Source organism: Gigantopelta aegis, unplaced genomic scaffold (assembly GCF_016097555.1).
Source record: "Gigantopelta aegis isolate Gae_Host unplaced genomic scaffold, Gae_host_genome ctg7978_pilon_pilon, whole genome shotgun sequence".
Taxonomy (NCBI): Eukaryota; Metazoa; Mollusca; class Gastropoda; order Neomphalida; family Peltospiridae; genus Gigantopelta; species Gigantopelta aegis.
The window spans coordinates 1-9,673 of NW_024536219.1; the positions used below are offsets into that span (position 1 = coordinate 1).

The window sequence follows — 9,673 nt, forward strand, 5'->3', positions numbered from 1 at the left end:
CCGTTTCCTCTTGGTCCAATTTTGGGGTTTTAGTGGGTCTAATTTTTCAACTTCTTAATTTAAACAATATATGGTATTGGTTCGATTTTTAAAAGACAACTAATGTAATGTTTGCTAGATTATTCACACCCTTTTTCATGTTTTTAGTTTTATATTAATTCCATTCAGTTTACTAGCACTTTTGTCTTATGAATTGGCAGTTCTTGGCCATGACCATTTTTCACAAAAGTAACTTTACTGAATGCTAATGCTCACGATTAGATGTGGCTCATATGAAAATTTATTATTACTATCCGTAGCAATTTTGGAAGACTTTTTCCTCAGTTCAATGGTAACAGTTCGTGGAACTTAATGATAGTTAAATAAACTGGCATATTATTGTTTGATGCTTATGTCAGAGGTACTACAACAGCTGCTACGAATCTATTTTCTTTATATGGTGGTGAATTATGGAGACCGTGGTTAACGGTTGTGCATTTATGGGTTTCCCTATTTGGATATTGCTACTAGCAGCTACGAAAAAAGGGCTTTTAAATTATATAAACAATTTTAAGGAAGCACCAATATTTATAAAAAGATTAAAATAGATTAAAGTATTATTTGTAATTTGAGATCAATGACAGTCCTTTCGTTTACTCGCTCTGATTGATGCCCTGGCAATACAAGGACTGACACAACTTTAGCTCAAATAGAAAGACAAAAGGAATGTAATAATGAATTTTATTAAAAAGCTGTGGAAAACTCCTGACCTGTTGGCAGAATTTGATACCTACTGATAATATTAGTCTCCAATATGAAACCTACATGGCTGAACAATAATTTTCTAACTATTTACTTAAACATACTTTTATAGGTATTGGTGTTAATTGTTGCAATAATATTTTAAGGATATTAGCTTTTATTCAGTTTTTTTATATGCTAACTTAACTTGTAAATGATAGAATAAAGACAACATATAATATTTATTAGCTTGTTAAAATGTATTGTGGCTACGGTTATTTAAACATAAATTGCTGGTCATATTTCATACATACGTTAAAAATGTTTTGTTAAAAAAAATATTTATCTAACCAACGAACTTCAATCTATGAATAGATTATTAAGTTGTGGGCGTGTGAGTGGCGGTACAAAATAATGGGCTGCTAGTTGGACAAGACATTTACTATTATTGAAATGTATTCCTTACTCTAATGTTCTGTAATATCGGTCGCACTACAACTTACCAGCATTACAATCTCGTGTCTAGTAAAAGAGAGCCAATAAGAAGGATATACAGATAAATCACTTACGATCCTTAACTGTATTCCCGTAACCATGGCACTACCCCCAAGAAAGTTCGTGTTGTTAATTCTACTTGTCATTATCGCAACTAATCGTAGACCACCCCGGAAGCCCACCGTTTTTTAGTTTTCTAAAAACAGATGTAAGTTCTAGTTCAAATGTCAGTTGACAAAATAATTCATTTTAATTGGATGGTTAGGTGGTTTCTATGGAAAAAAAGCTGGCGGGTAATTATTGATGTAATTTTATGTAATGATCCTCCTATTAAGTACTTATGATGTAATTCTTGGTTGATGTTTTTTTTTCTATTAACTAATAGGTACTCACGAGAAGTGCCAAAGTGATTTATGAAAATTGTATTGAGGCTGGACATCGATTATGAAACTTTTATGTCAGGTAAGTATTTGAAGACTAAGGTACACAGATATTAAGTATGGGTATGAACTTAGGTTCAAGGAACATGAGTTTGAGACTAAGGTACATAGCTATTAAGTTATGGGTATGAGGACTCAGGTAAAGTGAACATGAGTATGTGACCTAGATTAGTTTATATGACCTTAAGTACACAAAAGTAACCTATGACTGGGGACTGGTCATAGGTAAAGCAAAAGGCTCATTCCTATTTTCATCCCTCCAGCGTGTGCGTTACCAGATACTTTCCAGTCCTGGTTTCCTAATAGCACACAACTCCATATTCTGGTTAGTGTCTTGTAAGACTCAAACGAAAGAGGAGGGAAAGATGGTCGTTATCTCCACACACCAGCTGGTCACTTTTTTTTCCTGAAAGACGTCCAAGATAGAATGAATGTTTTAGGAGTAAGTTTTAAAAAGATACATGTAATTTGTTATTTTATTTAATTCATTTTGATTTTATTCTTGTTTTTATTTACAGGTGACTTCTGGCAAGGTCACCCATGAAAGTCTTCGTGAACTAGACAAGGAGTTTCGTGGTCTGATCTTTGCTTATGAAGAAGGTTTACTGACTGATGATAGAACATTAGCAGGTGCTCTCTCTGGGGAACCTTATCTTTGATAAAAGTAACACTAATCCTGAAATATTAGAACGGCTTGTTTAAGTATGTTAGACACAAGTTCAAAGAGATGGATGGTACTGAGAGAGACCAGCTTCTCTCTCATGGCCACAATGACCATCCTTCCTTTGACATTAAAAGGGGCTTCATAAAATCAAATTATAATAAATTCTAATAATTATAATAATTTTTATTTAGAATTGAACTAAAAAATGACTAAAAATTTTCTGGGAAGACTCAAATTTATAAAAATTTGTACTAATCTATTTATAAATTGTCCCTATCCATGGTTGCAGGGTCTGATGCTGAAGACAATCCCAGACCCCATTCTGGAGTTACAATTGGGACTGTGTCTGGGACCCCTTCATCCTAATAATAATGATTATTAATTAATTAACCAATTGATTATACAATAACTAACCACTGCAAATTGTCGATCAATAGCAATCACATGTGTCACCATGGCAACATCTAAATCAGACGCTATAAATCACCATCATAACTAGCAATAAAAACACATAAAATTATTATAAATTTTTATACACATCATAGGCATACCTAACAAATATCGACAAAGTTCATCAACATTGGGAACACTAGGATCAACCTACCTTCATACTAGTGAACAGATCTATCAGAGGCTATGATGTAGTAGATCTGTATGTGATTATCATGTTACTTCAAGACTTACATTGTCCACTTTGATTCCTGCACAAACATGGCCAAGACTGGTTATCCTGAAGTGATATGATAAGCTGACCAATAAACAGATGTATGACTTACCCACGGTGAGCAAATTTTTCTCGATTCATGACTCTTTTGGTAACATTTCACTCCATATTTACAAATTGGTTTCTTTCCTTTAGTGGGGTGTGGATTCAGACTGATGTGCAGCTGCTGGTTTCTTTTTTGGAGTAGCAGAAGATTGTTCTTTTTGTCTCTTTCGTCCAGCCACTTTCCCCTGGTCATCAACCTCCATATTGTCTTCTCCCTCAGAAGAGGGGTTAGTCCCCTGATACACTTGGTATGTCTGAAAGGGTGTGTGTCCTTTTAAATAGGTATTGTTAACAAATAAGATTGTACCTATTGGCTCTTTTGACGTCTTGTAAAGTGTCTATTGAAAAATGACATTAATCCATTTTATTGATTTGTCTGTCCATTCATTCATCTTTACCTTAAGTCTTTCCAATTCTGTAGCTGTAGACCAATCTTTGTCGTCACGGATACGAGTCACTCTTGGAAATCTAATAGAAATACCTCCCGCTGTATGAGTAGAGGACTGTGTAAACTCCGCCCCTGTAATCTCCCAGACAGGAGCAGCCCTAAAAGAAACCAGTTCATCTACAAGATCCAAAGTGCCATATTCTAGGATACCTTGGGGATCTCTAACAACAAAATCAGGGTACCATGTACGATTTATTAGTAGCCATGATGGTATTTTTAGTGTAATTTTTGCTGATTTTTTATCATATCTAATTCATCTTGTAGTCGTTGTATTGTAGCATCATCATGACCATTACCACACTTACAGACTGTACAGAATTTATCTCTAACTTTGTCATAGAGACCCATCAGAAATACTGACATTAATCCACCTGTATAGATAAACATTAAAATAGATCAACAGACAGACAGACAGACAGACAGACTTACCTTTTGTACCAGTGCCATAATAAGCTCCTAATACAATCAAGTCTGCATATCAGCCATTGCTCCACCCTCTAAATAATCTTTCTTTACCTAGCATAGTCAGTCATATGATAATCACATGACTTTTTAATGGTAAATACCTACTTTTAACCAGTGCCTTTTACCAGGTTCATAAATACTCTAAAAATAAAAACAATTCAAAGAATTAATGAAGACTCATTCTCATACTCTTGTGTCCTTGAGTACGAGTCCTTCTAACCCTTTTTTATTACAGTCATAATGAGACCTGATAATTCATCTGTTTGCTATAGAACAAAAACATGAATAGTAAATTACTACTATACATGTACCTTGACATGTTGTACTTCAGATAACATTATATGATTCTTAATTTCTGTCACATTCTGTTTCCAGTAATTTCCCGGCGATCATTAATTGGTCTGAAAGAGGTGTGGTCACAGCTCATTATCTATATTCATGATGACATCATTATTACATCACTGTCTAATAAACTTTGTCCATTAAAGTAGAGAATATCAAAAATAAAGAGACAACAAACAGCATCTTGAAATGCATTTTTCTATGGACACTTTAACAAGTATATCAGTGACAGAGTTTCTTTACTTTGTGGACTCCGAGGGTACCAAAGGGTAGAGGATCTCCTGTTTTGACGTCTACCATTAATACTTCACTGTCTAATATCATACTGTCTCCATGTGGACATGCTTTAGGTAAGTAATCTTTAATGTGTGTCACCTTAAAGAGAGAAAAACCAAGTCTTGTTTATTTCAATTAGTCATTGATTAGTCTCATACTTATACCACCTCAGATTCATACCACTATCTAAGTCTCAATCTCTAGTTACAAGCATGATAGACTCTACTAGTAGGACAAGAGACTATGGAATGGAACTGAGACTTTGGAATGAGTCCAGTCTCAAATTTACTGCTAGTCTTAGTCTCGTAGTCATTCCAAAGTGTAGTACTATTCTATCTATACTTGTACTTTCAAGGTCTCCTGTTCCATAACCACAGGTTTCATTCTCATACCTTGTGTGCCTGTACAGGTTTCAAACTAACGAGAGAAGTATTGGAACTGATCTCCTTGTTTATGAACTTGCACTCTCTCTCCATCATATTTGATCTCGCAAACATACCATTGGGACCCTTTTTCATTGCCATGGCAACCGAACGACATGCTTCAGCCTACAAAACACATGGATACACAGCTTGTTTAATTGCAGGCCACACCTACCAACATTGGTTTTACTGGTGTCATCAGTGAAATACGGATACTAAGACTCTCTGCAGACTTAGTCCAGGCTTAGCTCCACCTCCTTCTCCTTGGCCTCGTGCCAAGACCCTATCGACAACGAAAATCCTTCAAGTCATGTGATACTTGAAATGCAGCATAAGCATTTAGGATCAAGAGCATCTAGACTAAGATGATTGTCATGTGACTAACCAGTAAGTGAATATAGCAATGATCATGTGATCATCATGTGAGACTTACACGTGCTTGGGACCTGAGTTGATCCTTAGATCATGTTTTGATAAGTCGTATAATGTATTTTAGATCACTCGAAGTGCTCATACTATAATGTAAGAAATATTGTGTGTTGTGTGTGTGTGTGTGTGTGTGTGTGGTACCTTTTCACAATATTAAGTATTCTTTTCTTTGTTCATCTTCTTTTGTTAGGTTGGCCATTTTATCTAAAAATTCATCTACCTACATAATAATATGACCTTATTTGGTAAGTTCTATAATACATGTACATGTAATAAAAATCATAAATACATGTAATGTTTATAATAATATATTATTATACACTGAACATAAAGATAGGAAGATCATATGCAATTGAATGTTTTGTAGACTAGGTATATTTGTACCAGCTGTTACTCATTTACCTCTGATAGGGTTAGAGTACTTGTTTTTGACTGGTTTACAAACTGAACTTTGTTCAAAGAATGTCTTAGCTGTTTCTGCGACGTCACCTTTCTCCAGATCTTCAATCATATCATCCAGATCACAGCTGAATATCTAGAAGATCACATGTCAACAAAGTGCTGATCACATGACAACTAAGTTCTGATCACATGACATGATGTGCCAGTCATATGACAGGTTGTATACCTGGCTAAGAATTTTCACTATCTGTTTGCTCTGAAGATTATAAACCCTCTTTAACGGCTCCTGGTAGTAGCAACTTCACTAGCAGATAAACATCGCCAGTAAAAAACCATCTGTATTAAAAAATTGTAAGTTATTATTTAATTATATGTCTTGATTACAAATTATTATGTAATGAGCTCCACTGTCCCTGGAGTGTCCCAGTAATTTAGCCGCATAATGTAATAATTAGCAATTGTAATGTATTGTTTTCTTATTTCCACTGTCCTGGCAATTTAACCGCATAATGTAATAATTAGCAATATATAATGTATTATTCTTATTTCCATTGTCCTAAAACCGCATAATGCAATAATTATTAATTATAATATATTTGTTCTTACTTCCACTTGTTGCCATGGTTTGAGGGAAAGTAGCTACCAATTTGTTTTTAGAATTGTAACTAGGTTCCTTCTCAAGGTCTCACATAGTCGACGAAATTGACGAAACGAAATTGTCTCGACTGCTCAAATCAGAGCTAGTCATTGAGGGGAGAACTCCTTATCATCTTGGTCGTTTTGACTTGTGGTTTAACATCATGTGATGATGATGTCATTGCTTTAACAGGAGAATCCCCTATAGAAGTGGATGTTAAAGCAAGTTTAGCTTGCGTAGCAGGTTTTTGGATTTGGTGGATGATTTGGCTGGAGATTTTGGTGCCTAATCTGTAAATAGAAGAAAATAAGGGGATTGGTAAGAATGTTAAATTAACCCTTTATAAACTGCTTGATCTCATCTTTTTCGGTGTCTTTGAGTCTGCAATCCTTCTAAGTCTGCAGGGGTCTCGATCTTTTTTGTGGTTGTTCGGGCCCTCTGCAAAGTCTCAAACATGCACGAGCATGATACCAGAACTTTCATATCTCCTCCATCATCACTGCAATGATATCATAATGATGTCCCATATACATAAACTTAAATACCCCTCCCACTTTTGTACCTAAAAGGATTAGTTTGTAATTTTTTTTCCAATCCTACAGACACCTTTTTCAATAGTGGCTTTGCATTTCTTACAGCCACTTCGCCCAGTCTTGGCGTACTCCACGCAGTATCTTGCGTCAGCCATGATAAAGGGCGTTCCCAAGTAGCCACGCCCTTCGCTTGAAATTAGATTAAATTAATTTGAGGGTGGTGTCAAAGTCACATGCAACTTATGTGATCAAGTTAAAGTTTACAGTCTGGAGACGAGACGAAGGTAATGGCGCTGATTGAAAAGCCAGCAGTAGTCTATACTATTCGAGTTCTAGTGACATGGTGTGTTGTCTTTCTGGGTGTGATTTTGTTGTCAGGGATAGGAGGGATATTAAATCGTTGTCGAGGTGGGTTTGCACCACTAGGAGATATCATGGCTACTGGCCAGCACATGACCTCAGTCGAGAGCTGTTCTCTTTAGTGACTGGAGTCTTAGTAGTAAGTTAGATACTCCAAATGTAGTAAATAATCATATATCGGGTACTATAGCTTGTAGTTTGGTTTGTCATGTACGTGCTGGAATATTGTATGGTTGCTCACTCAATGGAGTTTATTTGTTTGGCTGGGGAACTTATATGAATATTGGAAGAGTTCCTGGAAACTATCTCAGGTTGTATTGTATAGGTACCTCTGTCATTTTCTATTATTCTAGTTAATGCACTGACCATTGTGAAATAAAATGTTTTAAAATTATAAGACCCATAAAATGTATTAATAGCTTTTGTTTTGGTTTTGAAAAAAGGTTACCTTTTTTGTTAAGGAACTATATTGGGTCTTGTTGGAATGTAATTAGTGGGGGGCAGTTTTTGTCTGTCAAAATATCCTCCTGATTTAGCACTGTTCTGTAGTACTATTTGTGCAAGCACCGGATTGTGGGTAATACTTTGAAATCTGATTAACTATGAATTTCAATTATTATACTAAATTCACAGTTTATCATGTGATCATATGACTAACATGTGTTATTATTTCTAACAAGAATATAATCTACTTATCATAATTGTAAACAGTATGAACCCCTTTCCTCTCTCTCTCTCTCTTTCAGTCGTTCTGTACCTTTGATTGGTTGGTTGGTCGACAGGAAAATGGAATGGAATTATACACAGCGTTTTTGTCCGAGAATTTTCTGGAATGACATTGAGAGGATTTGTATGGACTGCACCTCAAGGCTATGGTTTACAACTGTTTGGGTTTTGGTTGGCAATATAGTTTATCAGGAAGTTTAATGGGATAGTTTATTACACCGGTCACATATCAATATTAACCATCATCACAATACTAACCATCACGAGTTTTTTGATTCCACTATTGCATACTCTGAGTTTTTGTGGGGTTCATGGATCTGGTTTGTATTATTGATATCTTGTATTACTCAGTTTTAGTATATCGTATCAGAAGATGGATATATTGTCCGTAGTACCTCCAGTGTGCGTAGTCCTCATACAAGATTTAATCAATTTATGTATGGAGTCTTTGAGCTATACTGTCACAAAGTTTACTTACAACTTGTTCATGTTCGTTTTATGGCTTCTCTTTGCTGCATCTACTGTTTTTTTATTCTCTTATTATTCAACCAGATATCAAAAACAAAGGTCAACTTTTTTTGGTCTTTTTATGTCTCTGCTTTCTTTAACCGTTTTTGGAGCCTGGGCATTGGGGATCTCTTTACACTCAACGACAAGTTCGTAAAGCTAAGGAGGTAGCTGAGGAACAAAGAACCAGTTTCAAGATAGACGAGGTCCACTCCGGGCTATCCCTCTCCTCAGATTAATGATTTTGATCGATTAGAGGTGGAAGAGTAGTGGGTATGGGATTAGAACAGAGACAGATCCGTTACTGCCTTGGCCATACTCCCATCCAGATAAAGGTTTTGCTGATCGGAGGAGGTCCCCTGTCGATGTATATGATTCTAGATCATCAACTCCATCCAATTATGGAAGTTATGACCCCCTTTGTCTTCAGGACTAACATCAAATGGACCACCTCGTCGTCATCGGAAGTCTCTCTCTAGTGTAGCTTATTGCCTTTATTCTCTGTTTGGCTTCTCTCTTGAGAAGTGGGTGTTGTTTTTTTTTTTCTCTTTCATTCAACATGTGATTGGTTTTTTATCATTGTTTGCTACAAATTTTAACCGTGTTTTATGTGTTCCATTTGCATTTGTAATGGACCTGTCCTCACACGGTTTAATCCACAATATTTTGTATGTAATGATACACAAAGTTAATTGCCTTTATCTTAAAAATTATTATTTTTATTGGACAAAACCTTCCACTCTAATACATCTAATATATTATGTATAATGATTTAATTATTTTTATTGGACAAAACCTTCCACTCTTAATACCATCTAATATATTATTTGTATAATGATTTATTATTTTTATTGGAAACATTGAAACCAAATTACAATACAAAAAAACATTTCATTTTAAGCTAGAAATTTTGAAATATTACAGATACCTTAGTAGCATCAATTTTGTTCATTGTCCACCTGAATTTATTGGCGTGAAAACTTTCTCCCGCCCACTTCATGTAACCCAGTAGATGTACTGTTAATGTATCGTCATTTA

General features: G+C 35.3%; 1 pseudogene; it reads right to left on the minus strand.

Annotated features, from left to right (window-relative positions):
* Positions 1-3,174: 3,174 nt before the first annotated feature.
* LOC121366966 lies at positions 3,175-7,197 on the minus strand (annotated as a pseudogene).
* Between the last annotated feature and the right edge of the window lie 2,476 nt (positions 7,198-9,673).